Source organism: Camarhynchus parvulus, chromosome 2 (genome assembly GCF_901933205.1).
Source record: "Camarhynchus parvulus chromosome 2, STF_HiC, whole genome shotgun sequence".
Taxonomy (NCBI): domain Eukaryota; kingdom Metazoa; phylum Chordata; class Aves; order Passeriformes; family Thraupidae; genus Camarhynchus; species Camarhynchus parvulus.
In genome coordinates, this window is record NC_044572.1 from 121,846,743 (window position 1) to 121,862,975 (window position 16,233).

A 16,233-nucleotide genomic window follows, 5' to 3' on the forward strand; every position below is an offset into this window, starting at 1 on the left:
GAGTGAAAATAATTTTGCTACTGATGTTGACTTTTCCATATTAGAAGAAAGTACTATGTATGTTTGACATAATTCTAATAATAGAAAAACTTATTTCTTCTTTCTGTTATTGGAAATTGTGTTTCCATTCTTTCATTTGTGTGACAGCTGTAAAGCATATTTTATCTTTAATTACTTTCAAGGGAAAGAGGTGAGCTATTTGCCCTGTTTCAGTTTTTGATATTTGAGTGTTAAAGGAAACGAAGAACCGCGAGTAGAATAATTTACTTTGCTCCTATTTACAAAATCCTGTCTTCTTTTTTTCAAAATTTATTAGTTTTTCTGTGATTAAGTGTTCATTATTAAATAAAATATGTTTTAAATTGCTAAACCTAATTACAGAAACATTCTGCAAATATGCTTAAGCATCAAATAACTTTCCAATGACATTCTGATATTCTTGACACTCTGATATTGGTTATTCTTTTGTTTTTGAAGGATTTGTGTTCAGTCTGGATGTTTTATTTATTGTCTTGAAATATATTTATTGTTACAAGTAGTCTAAGCTGAGATAAAATCCCCTTGATTTAGATTTTGAATAATAACTGGTTTGTTTTAAAAAAGACTTGCTGACTGACTTGACTAATTTAATATTCTTTCCCTTAAAATAGTCACAGAAACTCAGCTGCACTATAGATCTGTAGCTAGGATTTGGGACAGATTCCATTTTGTCAGACAGGAAAGTATAAACCTATGCTTTAATGTAATCTTAATGAAGACTCTTTTGATAATTTCTCTGTATGCTCAAAGTTCTTTTGATGTTGTTTTTGTTGTTGATTTTTAGGTACAAGCTGTCCATTAAGCTGTGGGGCTTGGCAGTAAGGGACAGAATTGCCATCCTTTTCTTGTACAGTAGAAGCATGTACTTGATAGGACATAATGAATCCCTGATTTGTTAGGAAATTTAGTTCTTTTCCTGTCTCACCTGCTTTGGCATTAAAGTCTGTAAGCCTATCTATTCTGTTGTTGTAAGTCTGAGGTTTTGCAGGTGTAAATCCATCTGATTCTAGAAGTGGTTTTAAAGTTTTATGCTCTACTATATAGTGATAATTCTTAGGTAGTTGTCACAATGTCAATTGCTCCAGCTGTTCTGAAGTCTTTCCAGAGGCACAGACAAGTGCATTAAATTTAATTGATACGGAAATATTTTTCACCAGCTACATAACTCACTCTTTCAGATAATGTAAAACAAAAAAAGCCCCAAAATTCATAGTGAAGCTTTACTGAAAACTCATCTGTGCATCCTTTTATGTGAATGAGCAATGTCCACCTGTTTTTCAACATTCCCAGCAAGACTGTGGTATTGTTAAAGGCTGATGTGTTCTCCATATCTAAACCATTTATGTTAAATGTATATACTTAATATAATACTTAGGAGTGTGCATATATGTATATGTGTGTATATATATATATATCTATATCTATATATATATATATATATATATATATCTGGTTTATTGTTTCTATCTTCTAGGTATGTAAAAATTAGGGTCATTAAGACAGTAAAACCTAATTAGGTTGTCCCAATGCCCTGACCCAATATAATTTTGTATGCTTTCCTCCCTCGGTGATCGCTGGTTCTTTTCTGGCTTTCATAACCCATTTGTTTAAAAAAAAATAAAAAACCCAAAAAAACCTGAGTAGAGCTGTCAACTTTTTCTTGATACACTTTAGGTACATCTTTAGGTTCACTCTTGATATAGTCTCATAATTTTCTCTTTGTGCAACATGGTAAAAATTAGAAAGATGAAGGAATTTTAAAATGTACCTCTTTTCTCACATCTGCAAATAGGAAATGAGATTTTGAATTGAGTCTGGGTGAAATGAAGTTAACTTTCTTCATGGCAACCCATATGGTGCTGTGATTTGCATTTGTGGCTAAAAGTGTTGATAACACAGTAATCATTTATCTATTGCTCAGCAATGCGCAGCACCAAGGCTTTCTTTCTTCACCTCATGCTCTTTCAGAATAAGTAGGCATGGGGTGGAAAAGAATTTGAAAGTGAACAGAGTTGAGACAACCAAACTGACCAAATGAATATTCCATACTGTAAGCTGTCATGCTCAGCAGTAAGAAGCTCAGGGAAAATAGTAAGAAGAGGGAAGTTTGTGATTGTGGTCTTTGTCTTTCCAAGCAACTGTTATGCATGCTAAGGGCCCTACTTCCCCGGAAGCAGCTGGACATCTGCTTACTAATGGGAAGAACTAAAAGGAAATTGTTTTTCTGTTTTGGTCACTTAAGTTTTTTTGCCTAATTTATTGAGCTGTCATTATCTTGATCCACACGCCTTCTTGCCTTCTTTCTGTTTTGATCTCATCCTGTGGAAGATGGGAGGGAGCAAGTGCCAGGCATAGTGTCTGGCAGGGATTAACCCACCACAGACTTTACATGGGCAGACAGGGAGACTGCATAAAGGTAAGGACACAAACACAAACACACGTAGATATGGATAAATGGATTGGTGTTGAGTTTATTCTATGGTTTTTGAAATAGCTTGGTAATGGTATAGTGTGAAAAAAATCACATAATAAATTAATACCTATAGAAATGAGAACACATTTTTTTCCATCCGAAAAATAAAAAACCATTAAAAACATTTATAGATATCTCTTTGCATAAAAAATCTGTGACCTGAAAAGGGCATTTGTTCACACGGTTGGTATGAGGCTTAGATCAACATTTTTTAAGTAGCTAGCAAATACCTCAAACCTTTTGGAAATAAAAATCCAATGAAAGTTTCCTGTGGTGTTTATCTTAAAAACAGAGGTAGGAGATTAACAAAGCAAACAAATCAGAAAATACTCAAAAGGTTGGACCACATAATCCTTAACCATCAGAGCACAATATATATATTAAAATATGTATGCATTTATATGTGCATTTACTATACTACCAAAAATGTTTTTCTTCCATTTGTTCTTTTGTGTTAATAGAAAGGAAATTTGGAGGAGAGGTGAAACCTGTATGACATATCTGTCAAAATATTCATTACAAACAAAACTCTTCACATTTTTTAACAGTAGATGTTATTTTATGCAGAAGTTTTGATGTCAGCATGATTATCTCTTTGTCATTCCTAGTTTATAAGTACTCTTTTTGCCTAATTTGACAGCATTCATTCTTCTTCTGTAACTTTTTAAATGTCTATTCCTTCAGAAAAGCTAGCATTCTGTTGTCAAGTAGATTTTTACAGTAGTAGGTAAATCATCACTGACCTTTTCTAGTTTGTCTGCAATGTCCCTTATTTGACATGATTAACACTATGCAATTTATTGATCATATTGTATTTTATTTCATTGTAGCTTTTATTATGTTCTGCATAGTAATTAAAGTGAAGCTTACGCTGTAAATATAATTTTTCTCTCACAATAATTTAGTCCTGATGTATACTTTTTTCTTTTTTGTTCCCTTCACTCTAATTTCTTTATTATTTTTTGGAATTAGGAAGTCATTAAAGAAGATGGCGAGAGACATAATTATGAAAATCATAGAATCATAGAATCATGGAACAGTTTGAATTTGAAGACATCTTTACTGGTCATCTAGTTCAAACTTCCGTTACAATAAGCAGGGACATCTTGAACTACAAGAGGTTGCTAAGACTCCCATCCAATCTGACCAGTAATGTTTCCAGTGATGGGATATACACCACCTCTCTGGGCAACCTGCTCCTGGGTCACACCACCCTCAGTCTAAAATACTCCTTCCTTATATCAAATATAAGTTGACCTTCTATGTGCTTAAAACCTCTTGTCCTATTGCAACAGACCCTGAGAAAATGTTTGTCCACATCTGTCTCACAAAGTTCTTTTAAGTACTCAAAGGCTGCAATGCGGTTTCCCCAGAGCCTTCTCTTCTGCAGGCTGAACAACTCCAACTCTCTCAGACTTTTCTCATAGAAGAGATCTTTCATCCTCCCTCCAATCATCTTCATGGCGCTCTTCCAGATTCACTCCAACAGGTACATATCATTCCCGTGCTGAGGACATCAGGGTTGGATTCAGTATTCCAGGTGAGGTCTCCCAGGAATGAAGGGGAAGAATCACCTCCACAGACTTGTTGGCCACCTCTTCTCCTGATGCAGCCCGGGATATGGTTGACTTTCTGGACTGCAAATGCCCATTGCTGACTCAGGTCCGCCGTTTTGTGCCCCGGGACCCACCAGTCCTTCTCAGCAGAACTGTTCTCAATTCTCCAGCCTGTAAAATTATTAAATTTGATCTTCATAAGATCCATTAGACATCCTCTATGTATGAGTTATTGCCTAGCTGAAAAGCTAGCATAGAAAATTGTTATGATATTTTCTCAGTGTTTTATTTTGGGACATTATACCTTAAAGTTGTACCATCCTGAAAAGTAAAAATTGAATCAGGGTTAGAAACTGGAAATGGACACATCCAATATTGTGTGTTAAAAAGTAAATGCAGGGAAACATTTTTTGAGCTCAGGGAAATATGTTTTTGAGCTTTATTTGCTCAGTGTAGCTTAAAAGAGTATGAGACGAGTTCTGAAATGGCACCTGTCTGCTTATCCATTTGTAATATTGACAGAGCATAGATTTGTAGTATGCAGAGTTGACAATTTCCAACCGGATGTTGAAGCACTGATCTACATGACAGGAATTGTGATCATTAGTTGCCATGCTTGAAAAGGATGTGGACAGATTCAATGTGGTTAGGTGCAATCAGTCCTGAAATTAATGCATAAATGGAAGAGACACTTTTTCATTATTGCCTACTTTGGGGGAAACAGTGGGTGCACTACTGTCAGAGTTCAGACTGATAGATATTGATACAAATCATTTTTATATGATCTGCCTATTTATTAGAATTGCTTTTCTGCTCTCTATATGGAAGTCCATGATGCATTGCATTCTGAACTTCCTAATGTTCAGATTGCTGTTCTCACTGCAAGAAATAATGAAATGGATTCATTACTTTATTCTTAAAATATTCTGATTTATTTTAGGCTATACCTTCTTCAGGGATTTCATATACCCTTTTGTTGTCTAGTTCATTTATTTTATTGTAGATTCAAACATATTATACATATTTTGAGGACAAAAAATTTCAACAAATATTTTTAGATTATTCATGCACATAAACGAAACAAGGACAAGGACATGAGAAGATACAAATTCCTAGTAATATTTTCAGTATTGATAAACTCAATATTATTAATGTAATGATGAACAGAGCGGAATTAAGATGACAGGCAACTTCTTTTTTAGTTGCATCTATAGAAAAGAAGCAAACTTTTTGGTATAGTTTTAAATTTTCCTTTGAAATTATGTTTTGCATAACATGGTTCTCTCACTTTGAATTTAGAAATGAAAGTTTAATTCAATAATAATCTATTAGTACCTCAAATTTTGCATATGCGGAGGATTCTACTTTATTATTTATCTTTTGAATTCAGAAGATGAAACTGTGAAAGCTGAAAGAAACCACTGTAAGTTCTCTGGACACAAAGATATTAAAAGGAAATTAACACTACTACAGTGATACAAACTATCTGATTAAAAATGATTTATTAGTCCAAGCCTGCAGCACTACTCCTGGGCTTCAGGCCAGTATCCCTTTGGAGAGTTATACTTGTGGAGGAAAAGAAGAAAACATATCCTTCACTGCTAATTTTAAAAATATATCAAACTATTTTGAAGTTGAATATATGATTAGAACACTAAAAGTAAGAGCAGGAGGACAAAATGCTGGTAAGATATACAAACACAAATGTGCCATTAATGTAAGCCTGAGAACAACTGACCTCTTTGGTATTTTCAAATGGGTTTAGGTGCTTGAACTTTACCTTCATCTCTACATTATTTTTAGAGAGAGAATTGTACATGCATTTCTTTCAAATTCCTCCTATGCCTTATTTCAAATGTTGAATATTTGTGTTATTACCCTTTATCTCTCTTGCTACTTTAATAACGCTTCTTTTGTCATGTCATCTAAGATCTGTAGAGACTTCACTTTTTAGCTTTTTTATTTGATTAGAGTCTGTTCTGTGACAGGTAAGGTGTTTTTCTTTGTATAACTTCATGAAGTAAATACCTGCTTAGAAGTACTTCCTGAAAATAATAATTGCAAATGAAGCCAGGAAGTCAGCTCCGTCCTGGGCCCAACTTAAATGCCTCTAACACATACGTTGGGAATAAACAAGAGGAGTCATCAAAAACACGTCTACCTGCAGGGCTATGATCTTATTGTCATGGAGATGTGGTGGAATGGCTGCTGTGGAATGCAAGGATATAGGCTCTTTTCATTATAGTGTGGGCCTGGGGCAGCCCACCCAACAGAAGACTGAGCTTATGAGGCCCCTTACAGACAAATAGGAGCAGCCTCATGTTCACAAGCCCCTGTGGGGGACTTCAATTGCCCCAATATCACACCAATTATTCTGTGTTGGAGGGAAAACAAAGACAGGCATAAGCAAGTTCTTGGAATGCGTTGGTGGCCCTCTCCAAGTACAGCAAGGAGATGTTGCACTGAACCTTTTTCTTACCAGAAAGAAGGAGCTGTTGAGATGGAGAACATAATGCTGAAGGGCAGCCTTGGCTGTTGTGACAACGAAATGGTGGACTTTGAGATCCTTAGTGAAGTGGGAAGAGCACACAGCAAGCTCACTACCCTAGACTTCAGGAAAACAAACTTTGGCTTCTTCAGGGTTCTGCTTGGTAGAGTGCTGTGTGATAAAGCCTTGGAGAGAAGAGGGGCTCAAGAAGGCTTGTTAATATTGAAGGATCACCTTAGGCAAAAATAACAGGAGGCCTGTGTGGATTACCAAGGAACTCCTGAGCAACCTCACACACAAAAAAGAAGCCCACAGAGAGTGGAAAGAGGGCCAAGTAACCTGGGATAAACACAGAGAGATTATCCAAGCAGCCAGAGATCAGGTTAAGAAAGCTGAAGCCCTGATAAAACTAAACCTGGCCAAGGACACTAATGGCAAGAGAAGGTTAGGGAAAACATGAACCCTCTCCAGAGGGAAACAGGAGACCTGGTTAGCCAGGATATGGAGAAGGTTGAGGTATTTAATGACTTTCTTGTCTTGGTCTTCACCAGTAAGTGTTCCAGCAACATCGCTTGACCCGTAAAAGACAAAAGCAGGGACTGGTAGAATTAAAAACTGCCAGCAATAGGAGATCATGTTTGATACCATTTAAGGAATTTGTATGCGCACAAGTCCATGAGATCCAGTCAGATGCATCTGCAGGTCCAGAGGGATCTGTCAGAGGAACAGTTAAGGCTTATTTTTGCAGCATTCTTTGAACTAATGTTTTCCTTTTATGATCTGTTGATTTACTAACGCATGATGACTCAGTAATCCATGAGGTCTGTATTTTCAGTACAGATTAAAGCAAGCAACCAGAACTCATATGTTGATGTACTGTGGCAAAACAGTGAATAGCAATGCCAACTCAGATTCCCACAAACAATGCAGATTTGTTGATGCAGTGTTAATGACTGCCTGGGCTAATGAAATTTCTTTCTCAGCCACTTCAGTTGGATGAGGCATTGTACAAATATAGTTGTACAGCTTCTAAATCCAAGATTGACGCACTTAGCACTTGTTTGATTATATCTGATAATGTTTTACATTGTTTATGGACTTATATTAAAGTTTATGCTAGAGATTATGGACAATAAATGCTGGACTGTGTTGCACCAGCCAGCCTTTGTTGTATGGGTAGCAGTCATGAGACACATACTGCTCATTATCTACTTCACATCTGATAGGCTCCTATTTCATATATACACAGAAAATCTCAACAGCTGCTGTTAACGTTGAGCTGTTGTTTTCTATCATGCAATAGACTGGTCAGCCTCAGAAGTAAAGAAAAAGCAATATGATGTCAGAAGGATGACTAGACCAAAAAATGTAGAACCTCTACTTCAGTCATGTATACTCACCCTTGTATTACTGGACTGGGAATAAATGTTGCTTAAGTGGGTGACTGAGAACACCAGTCAAATTTTAGGGCATAATATATTACACTGACAAGGGCAATTTAGGAATATTTTCTTTATATAGAATATTTATTTATCTCATGATTTGTGCCAGGAAAGCTTTCATTTGCATGATACAGTGTTAACATACAAAGAAAAACCAAACAGCTGTATTCTAAGCTGAGAATGAGTTAAAACAATATATAAAAAAAGGCAAAAAGAAAGAAAATCATGACACTGATACAGGGAACAAGATTGCTGGTACTCCCTTTGAAAGAAATGTTGGCTCTGCCTTTGAATGTTTTCCAAGGCTGCAGTAGCAATAAAATAATGACATACAGAACAAGGCTAATGTTCCTTTCTAGCCTAAGTGACAATGAGATCTACTCCAAATGACATTATTTTTATCATCAAGATCAGGACTGAGCAATTTCTTGAAAATGTTTTTGGCATGATTTAAAACAAATTATTCATTAACAGCTTTCTTTAGAGGGAGAACATGGATGACAACATTGAACTTGTTTATAGTTTCTAACAGCACAAACATCCAGATTTCAAGATCTTGTGGACCTGTTTAGGTGTATATCATTTCTCTCAGCTGAGGTCTTTCCCTCTGTGCAAGGTTCATCTAGGTTTGAAGAAGGAAGCATTCATCTGAACGAGCAAAGCATAGAATTAAATAAAAAACGATTAATACATCTAGGAAGTTCCAAAAATCATGGGGTTGCATGGAGAAATTATGTCTGCAATTCATCTGAAAGAATAGCTTTTAATGTCCTTTTTTCTCCTCCAAATCTCTCACAGTTTTATCTTTAGGACTACTTCCTGTAGAAGCTGGAAAGAGGCTTTCTATAAGGGCATGTGCTGATAGGACAAGGAGTAAAGGCTTTAAACTTAAAGAGGTTAGGCTTAGATTAGACATCAGGAAGAAATTGTTTTCTGTGAGGGTGGGGAGATCCTGAAACAAGTTGCTCTGAGAAGTTTTGGATGCCCTGTCCCTGGAAGTGTTCAAGGTCAGGTTGGATGGGGCTTTTAGAAACCTGGGGTAGTAAAAGGTGACTGAGACCATGGTGGGAGTATAGGAGCTAGATAGTCTCTAAGGTCTTTTCCAACCCAAACCTTTCTATGTTTCTGTGAGTTTCCTTTGCAAATTCCTTTCTCTCTCTGTAAAATTTTATAGGACTCCTCTCATTGTCCTTCCATATACCTGTGCACTTTATTTTGTCTCCTTCAACAGAAATTTATTCCAGGGCATTCCTTTCTGGAAAATGTCATAGAAACATAAATCAATTTAAGTTTAACGAGACCTCTGGAAGTCATATAGTCCAAATTACTGCTCAAAGAGTTTCAATGAGAGTAGATATGTAAAGACTGTATCCACAGAAATTTTAAGTAAACCTCTCCAAGGGTATCTCCAAGGAATAGGGCTGTAACTGAACAAATGTCATGATATAGGAAAAAATTCCTTAAATGTATTCCAACCTTCCCATGATGCAAGTTCATATATCACTAGGCATCTCCATACTCTCCAACCAGGAAAGAAATATACTGAGAAAGGTAAAAGAAGACAATATTGTTGAGACAGAAGTCATTAATTGTTCAGGGATTAAATAAGACAAATACTTGTGGGTCCCTTCCAACTCATGATCTTCTATGGTTTTATGACTTATCTGAAAAAATATAAAGGATTAAAAAGATCCTCAATAAACATGATGATGATGATGATTAATGTCTTATTGGCAGCAGTGAATATTGACCTTTACCCACCTGGCAGATGACTGCCTGGTCACAAAGATTTCTTGGTTGTCTCTTTGGGCTTTTTGAGCCAATAAATGTGTGGTCTAGAAGGTATTTGTTCCAGTCACTCGTTCTTTGAGCATCGGCCAATAAACTATTGCACTGTTTTTTAAGTTTTGCTTATCTTACTTTATCTCACTGCCTGATGAAGGATATCCAAGGAAAAGAGATGCTGAGAGAGACAATTACAGATCCAACATTACAAGAAGATTGTTGTAGGCAGCATGAATGTTCAGTCTGAATATTCTGATGTGCTTTAACAAATATAGCAAATGGGAATTTATGCTGCATGACTGCCCATTCCTATACTGAGTTTCCCTAAGCAAGAAGTTTTCATATGCTTCTCAGTTTTGCCTTTCTTTTCACTAACAAGATAGTATGAGACTTGGGAATACCAGGTGGTGCCTTGTCTGCTGTATTGCGAGGACAGACTGCAGCTCTTACCTTTGTGGCAACTGAGAAGGAAGATAAAAGTTATTAGTACACATCTTGTAGCACTAATTGTTTTCATTTTAACTGAAAAAAAAAAAAAACAAATGAACAAACAATGGAAAAAGATGCCTTTCACTCTCTTTGATCTTTAAGATGTTGATCCATTCTTAACCATCCTTGGTTTTCTGTAGCAAATAGAAGCAATTTTGTGATCTTCCTTATTCTTCTTCTATTTGGACACAAGAGCAAGGAGAGATTAGTCTTTTCATCTCTAACAAACTGTTTTCCTGACAAGCCAACTGATTACCTTTAACCGTTCTTCTTCTGGTCCACTTCCATTTGCACTTAGCATCTGGAAGATCACAGAACTGGTTTTAAGCACTGTAAGGGTTTCCTTAGCATGCTCAAAATATTTTTTGAGCTACATCATTCATATAAATTATTGTACCTTTGATTTATGTAATTTGTGTGCCTGAAATGGATGATTTGTTTCATTGACATCACTATAAGAAAAAACCCCAAACAATGTTACAATTAAGCATTAATAATTCATACATTTTTAGACATTTGTTTCAGTTAAATAAAATAGAAATGTAGCCACATAAAAATCCATACATTTTTAAGCTGATTAGATCAATAAAGTATGATCTCATGAAGGATTTTATTATTATACTTCCTTTCTATGGTAACTGACTTTAGAAAAGCAGTTTCTGTACCTATTTTTGTTTTGAAACACTGCAAAACTGTAAGTGGATTTATTCAAGATCATTCAAAACATTCTGTTACCTCAAAAGAACTGTTTTTTTGTAATGATTTATTATTGAAGATATTATAAAAATAATAATAAAAATAAGCCTAAACATTCTGTCCAGATGGTTTAACATGGATAAGTTAACAGCATGAGCCTTCACAGTGGAATAAAATGTTTCAATTTCTTTTACAAAATGTGATTATTTAATTGAAAATACTTCTAGAATTTACAGCTTCAGAGGTAAATCTGGAGAAACGTGTGTCATAATATCCATCTCAGTCTATAAGGGCCTTCAAGAAGTATTTGTGAGGAAACCAATACTTAAAGCAATAGTTTTTTATGATTTAAGGTTTCACTGATGATGAAACAACTGCTGTTTATTGGTGGGCAGCAGAAAAACAAGACAAAGGCAAATATGTCTGAAAACATATGAAAGTAGGGAATTTTAAAAAACTATATGTATTTACAGTCTGAACACCACCATCTATTGACAGCGGCATTACACCAGGAAGAATTTCATCCTTAGACACAATTATGAAAATCTTCAAAATAAAGCTAACAAGACACATATATGCTATTTGAATATAACTCTCATATAAGTGCCTCTAAATAACCTACATGCAACTAGAATGAAAGACTATAATTTTTTCTTAAATTTAACTTCTTTATGAAGTTTGCATAATCTGGAGCAAGACTCATTATAAAGAAAGAATTAGTGTTTAGTTAATTCACCTTCTCTTGTGATTAAATGAAAAGAGAACCAGGCAATTTAAATAATTAATACAGTATCACAGAATTTTATAGATTATTAGAATTGTGTCCTGGGGTGACTTTGTGATGCTTGTATCCCTCTTTGTTTGGCCTAGAAATAAGTTTTGCACCTTTAAGACTGGTTCTGAGAGGGAAGGGAGAGGAGAGAAGAAGCACAGAGTTTGTTTCCAGAAACTGCACTTGCTCGCCCGCATCCTTCTCCTGCACTGTGCTGTCTGCAGACAGACAGCAGGACAGAGCTCTCCTTTGCTTTTAGTAGGTTTCTAGCTAGCTGAGGCAGAGAAATTTCCTGGACTGTAGTTTTCTTTTTTTTTTTTCCTTAGAACTCTTTAGACCTACTCTGGACTGAACACCCAGAACAGCACCTGCAGCTCACACCTGTGGCCCAGCGCTGGAGGGATTGATAAGAGATTGAATGAGCCGAGCTACAACCCATGAAAGGAACTTTCTGAGTTTTTCATCTTTTTTAGAGCAGCAAAAGGTTTTATTGTTTAATGTTGTTAATTTTTTTTTTGTGCTAGTGAATGCTTTACCTATTAAATAAAGAGTTTTTTCCACTTTTCTCCAAAGAAATATATTCCCAACCCAGTCGAAGGAGGGGCCACTTGAATCTGCTCTCTAGAAAAACCCCTTCAGAAATTTTCTCACAAATTTGCCCTAAACCAGGACAAACTGAAGAACAGAAACTGTGTTTACCTAGCCACAATACTATGTGTATTCCTGTTCTGATACTAAAAAATGCCAACAATTCAATATGAGTAAGTCCCATATACTTCCAACGGTATCAATAGTGAGGAAAGGGAAGAATGACGTGGAAAAGCTCCATTCTGGCCTAAAAAAAATGCCATCTGACTTTAAATTAAAACTGTCCTAGAATTGTAACCACTGAGAATTGAAGTCCCGATTTTCACATGGTTAATAAAAGCTGCTCACAAATTGAAGTTGGGGATACAAAAAGGAAAAAAAAAAAGGTTTTGATGCAGCTATAGTTGGAAGGCAGATTTATTTATTAGTAGTGACTCTTGTAGCTTCCCTTCCCTCTCATGAGGTGTGGAGGGTGCAATTTCAGTGACTCTGCTGTAATTCTTCTATAACTCTTCCACAGATGCTTTAATGTCAATCAATCCCGTCTCTCTGTAGTAGCTGACTGTCTCCCTAGCACTGCAATTCTATTCATTCAATTCATATTGAATTCTATGGATGTATTAAAGGGACAGTTGGCTAGCACGGGGAGGACAGGGTTGATTGACTAGGCTTCTGTGCAAGAATTACAGTAGAATTACAGCACAGATGCAGAAATTGTAGCCTGCTGCTCCATAGAGGAGTTTGAATGGAAATGGTGCTGGAAGGGAAGAATTGTACCTATAAGAGACGTTGCTAATAGTAGGAAAGTCTCCCTAAAATTAATTTTCATTAAGACAATTTGAGGAAAAAATAAGAAAGATAAAATTCATTTTGAAGTACAGTGGTTTTGAAAAAGAATACAAAATCATTAAAACATACTTTTTTTTTTAAACTACTGTTGGAGAAAACTGTTTTTCTAAGGATTCTAGTAATGCTATGCTGTTCTGACAGCCATACTGTTCTATATCTTTGATCATCTAAATATCAGGGATATATTAAAATCTAAATAGCAGATTTTGTGCAGAGAACCAGTTAAAGTGTATTCATTAAAAAAACACAGTTTGGCATTTCCTTCCTGATTCTTCATTCCAGTGACAATTTAAAAACACACATACATAGTTTTTCATTTCTAAACTGGAATTTCTTATTTCAAGTGTAAAATAAGCAGATATTTTTTGGGAATTTCAGATGTTTTATTAACATCCACAGACCAAAATCACAGACTTTAAAACAGGCAAATCTTCGGTTTGTCTTTTGAAAGTGATTTAACAGAATTTTAATGCTTTTGATTGAATAAATGTGTGCTAACTTAGTTATATTTTATGATATTAAGATCATTATATGCATCTGGGCATAGTGCAGTTGTTGAAAAACCTCACTGACTGTCATTGGGCTTTAATTTGCCGTGTTATGAAATTCAAAAAGATATTGCTTATGCTATGAGAGACACATTTAGTAAAAGGTTTATATTATCCATCTATACCAGTATCTTCAAAATATTTTTGCAGTATGCTGTAGCTTTCAGCTGCTTATTTTTAATTTTTGATACAGTAGGGATCTTATATAATTTTATATAAAACAGTATTAAGTCAGGAGATTCTTCCATTCAAATCTTCCAATCTAGAATACATTTTTCCTACAACTTGTAGATTATTACCATCATTACTCTTTTTACCTTTTTTGACCCTTTTCTATTTTTATTATAGGTATTTCATTTTTTATTCCTTGGTCAGTTTCATCAATTTTGTACCCTGAAATAAATAAGATGCACTATGCATTCAGATCAATAGGAAATAAAATTTAGTGGTATTTTTTTCTTGATAAAAAATACCTGCACCAGAACAGACGACATAAAAGATTTTTACTGAAGGAGTATTACAAGCTTTGATTAACTGTTGTACAAATTAATAATATTGATACAAGTTCTCTAAGATACCAACTTATAATTTTTAGTATGGGTATGGATAGAGTTAATCAAACCAGACTTTGGAAGATCTAGATACCTTTGTTCTCTCTGATCACAATTACTGTAGGCATAGTTATGTGACTACCTCATAGTTAATGACTGGATGGAGTTGTGTTCTGCTTCTGGTAGGGAATAAAAATCTCAAGATTCTGAAATGCATGTTTTTGACAGAGAAACAGAGAGGATTCAGTGTTTTTTTTTTTTTTCCAAGGGGCTTATTTGCCCTCCCTGCTGAATTATTAACTCTTCCATTGGCATTACTGCACCCTATGCATATCACCTGTGTTTGGCTGATTGAAGAAGAAAGTTCACCAGTGATGGATGCTATGTCCCACACTATTTGCCTAGTCTGCACTTACAACTGTGCTTGTCTGTGACTTACAGAAACAGTGTAAATCCAAATGGTGAGCTGAATAATTTCCATGCTTCAATTTCAGGAACTCTTCAGGCACAGGAGGAAGCTCAAGTCAGCTCCTTTGATGAGGTAGCTCTGCATCATGTGTTTACAGTCTGGAAGACTCAAAAATTTGGTTTTCCATATAATAATAGGTTGGATTGTGTATCCTCCTTTGTCTTTGCTTCTCCAATTCCTTATCCCCCAGATTTCAGCTTCATGCCATTTCACCGATGCTTTTGTAGATCTGGTGTAGCTGTGGACTTGAAATATTGTATTAAACCACTTACTAAAAGGGCTAGAAAAAAGTAATATTTTTAACAAATGAACTTTTCCCATCACTTGCTTACAGAAGGACACAGACTGAAAAAGTACAGAAAGGGTAGTGCAGGGGCAGGATCAACAAGGCAAAAGCAACTTATTCTACAATTATTTTATTTTTATGGTATAAAGAATGCCCCTAATTATTTTAGAATTTCAGTTAGAATTACCTGTTAAATGTATTCCCTCATGTTTGTTTACTAATACACCTACGCAACTATTAAGGTTTTATTTTTTTGGGTAGAGCTTTTTCTCCTGAAAGCTAGCCCTTATTTTTCTTAGTCCTGGAACCCAAGGTTTAAGCATGCTGTCTTAGGTTTCTTGTATAAATTCTATGCTTTTAATAATTTCATGTGTTTACTGCTTGCTTAATATTTTCACATTTTACTTCAAATTTCTTCCTTTACTTTGATACAAGGGAAATTTCATCAAGTTTGTTCTCTGCCTTGAGAGAGGGTGTTCTCTTATCTCTGGGCCTTGCTTGAACTCAAGAGCAGTTAATTTCTTTCAAATATATAGTAAAGATGTGAGAAATTCTTGCTCTTCCATTTGGTTTCTCAAGGGAAGTTATGTCAGTTATTTTTCTGTTACTTGAACTCTTTGACATATAAGGAAAGTCATTCAGAAATCTAATGAGAAAGCATATGATATTATTCTTCCATTATGCATCCTCACCTTTACTGGGAGGGTTTATTTGTATGCAAGTTACACTGCCTTTGCCAGCTGAGCAAAGGTAAAGCTCTACAAGCTGGCTAGCATGGATGCAAGTGTACAAAACGAAAATAACATATACTTGTTCAGATGATGATTTATGTGTTCAGACAAGGTCTTACAGTGTAGTCTTCCTACATTTGGATGACACAGGTGCAGTTAAAAAAATAATCATATTTTTTTTAGCTGTAGGCTGACTCACATCTGAGCTGTGCAATATAATATTGCCCTTTGGTGCCCTTAGATGAGAAAATATGTTATGATGTCAGGTTTATGCACTGAAATCTATTTTTTTTTCCATGCATGCCTTTAGATCTCCATATCAGGTTTTAGGATATATAGTAAAAAATTCAATGGAATTCTGAAACAAACTACCAAAGCAAATAATATATAATAGAAAATATTATATAAATAATGTCATATCATGACATTTGATTGTTTCGTTACTATCTGTGGCATAATACAAAAAAAGGA

General features: G+C 35.3%; 1 long non-coding RNA gene across 1 annotated transcript in view; it reads left to right on the forward strand.

Annotated features, from left to right (window-relative positions):
- LOC115913634 overlaps window positions 1-11,642 on the forward strand; it is a 33,628-nt gene extending 21,986 nt beyond the window's left edge. Inside the window, exon 3 of the long non-coding RNA XR_004061401.1 lies at window positions 3,485-11,642. This is a non-coding gene — a long non-coding RNA (uncharacterized LOC115913634). The remainder of the gene's footprint in view (window positions 1-3,484) is intronic.
- Window positions 11,643-16,233: the final 4,591 nt, after the last annotated feature.